Below are 2828 nucleotides of genomic sequence, written 5' to 3' on the forward strand. Positions count from 1 at the left end.
AAGGTGAGTACTTTTCAGGTAGGTGAGTTCTCAAGTATTTCACAGGTGAGCGTTGGAGGCAGACAGACAACAGCGTTGGTTTTCTGGTGAGTGATGTTGATAGAGGCAGGTGGTTAACAGGTCCAAGAGTCCTGAGGATCTTCAGGCAAGTTTCACTGAACACAGAGTTCACAAAAAGCACAAGGTTAATAGTTTCAGGATCATAAGTGTAAGACTGGAGGCTGAGGATCATTACCCATAGGAAGCGATGTATCAGCGATGACCTGCTCACTGGACCCGCCTTAAATAGGAAAACCACCAGGAGGACTCAAATGGGTTGCAGCTGTGTCATTTGCTGATCCAATTAGTGACAGATGCTTCAGCACCTTGCTTTACACTGACCTCTCCACACCACAAATTAGTTTTGATAACACCGAGCATGCTTTTTCTGACCTGCATTTAAAAGTGAATACACTGAAAACTAAATGCATGATCTTTAATAGAAACCTCCCTCAAATTGCACCACCCCAGAAAATCCTCTCATTGGATGACTCTGAGATCCAGTTCACAAGCAGCTACAAACACCTTGGAGTTTGGCTCAACTCATCGGAAACTCACATCAAAACCCTGCTCTTTAAAGTCAAATACAGAATAGGTTTTCTCTTTTGAAACAAACCATCTATGACTCAATCTGCTTAGCAGATCTGGTAAAAATGACAATCCTTCCGATGTTCTCCTATGGTGATGTCCTCTACAGAAAAACTTCCAAAACACTCTTCCACAAACTGGACTCCCTTCACCACGCAACCATCAGATTTGTCACTAGATCCCCCTTCAGCACTCATAATAATTACACTTGGTACTCCCTAGTGAAGTGGACCCCTCTTCTCTCCCACAGACAAACAACTTGTTTTCTGTTGATATAAAACCCTGACTGGTACAACCCCATCTTACCTCCGCTCATTCCTGAATATCTACTCATCATCTCGTACCCTCCGCTCCAGCAGCTACATTAACCTCTTTACCTAAAACATGCGCCACTTTTGACTGCTCATCTTTCTAATTTTCTGCAGCTTATGATTGAAATCATCTACAAAAAATGATTCAACTAACTTCTTTTGTTCCTTTTGCATCATTTAAAAATGTAGTCAGAGCTTGATGACAGCTGCACATGCTTTTAGCAATATCCACTTAAAAATCTGTCACTCATTTGCACACAATCTGTTCATTGATTTTTGATTGTTAACCACTCAATCAAACTAGGCAATTTATTTATTTTTTATTATTCATTTGTCAACTATTTATACAGTACGTTACTCATCTTGTCCTCACCTGCTCCTGTATTTGCTGCCTCTTTGCTAGGTCGTCATTGTAAATGAGAATGTGTTCTCAACTGATTAAGCTAGTTAACTAAAGGTAAAATAAATTAAAAAAAAACTGCATAGGGCTCTGATCTTCTCCCCTCTATTGCACACTTCGCCATCATCCGTTTTCTACCATGATTTAAACTGTCTGCGGCTCTGCTCAGCTGCGAAGCACAGAGGAGCTCCAAGAAGCATGTGCAAGAAATGCCAGATTGTGGGATAAAGCCAGTAATAAATGTGGAAGTCAAACAACTGAACCTGTGGAAGACGGACTAAAACAGTTGGAACTGCATCACTGTTGTCTTTTTGAAACTTCTGATTTCAGAATAAAATCCACACGTTTTGTTTTTATTATGTGTTTGCATATGCTGCATGCTGCCATCTGCTTCCCAAACAGAATGATATATTTTGAGAGCAGAGTGTGTATAAATATATTTATATATCAATTAATATAACTAGGATTTTGTTGTGCTCGTTCCCTTTCCTGTTGGTGCGGTGTGATCTTTGTAGATTGACTCTGGACTGCTGTGCTCATGCTGCCACTCTGGGAATGCAGTGTAGATGCTCTCCTTGATTATAATAGGTGCATTTTTACTGCAGAGGTCAGAGCAGCGTGGATTGGATGCGGTGTGAATTGGGGGTCAGTCTTCCTTCAGTTTTTGGGTGTCATCTGGTGCTCACGAGAAAGTATCTGGTGCACACGAGACAGTTTACTTTTCTTACCTTCTATGTCCTTTTAGGGGCTCAGTAATTTTGTAAATGTATTTAAAAAGCAAAAGTCCAACATATTATTATATAACTATTTATTTAGTACTTAATTGAAAAATCTTTGGTAGCACTTCCAGCCTGAAGTCTGGTTGTATCACTGGTTGTAACTATTTAGCGAAAACAGCACAATGATTTCATAAAAACTTATCAGAAAATGTGATTTTATTACAAAACATTGGTCTTATACAAATAATTCTACAACTTTTGCTAAGTTTGACATCAGAATGTGAGCAGTAAACATTTACAGTACTGAAAGTCTAGGCTGCATAGCAACTGGAGTCAAATCTGGCTTTTGAATTTATATAAAACAGTGTCATCATTCTCAAATTATGAGTTGAAGAAAATGTACTTTGTCAAAAAAAATTGTTCAACTTTAGAAAGATCCCTTTGACAAATGCATTGACCAAATACAATAATCAACTTTTTTAAACCTCAAGTTGACAAACCTTGCACATACTTGCTGATTTACACTGAAATAAGAGTATTAAACAGATACAGCATAACACCAGGCAGCCTGTGCAGTTAAAAAAGGGAAGCAAAAGAAAACTGCAGTTTACTGCTTCTGTTCAAATAATGCACATACAGGTGCTGGTCATAAAATTAGAATATCATGAAAAAGTAGATTTATTTCAGTAATTCCATTTAAAAAGTGAAACTTGTATATTATATTCATACATTACATACAAACTCATATATTTCAAATGTTTATTTCGTTTA

Source organism: Austrofundulus limnaeus, unplaced genomic scaffold (assembly GCF_001266775.1).
Source record: "Austrofundulus limnaeus strain Quisiro unplaced genomic scaffold, Austrofundulus_limnaeus-1.0 Scaffold209, whole genome shotgun sequence".
Taxonomy (NCBI): Eukaryota; Metazoa; Chordata; class Actinopteri; order Cyprinodontiformes; family Rivulidae; genus Austrofundulus; species Austrofundulus limnaeus.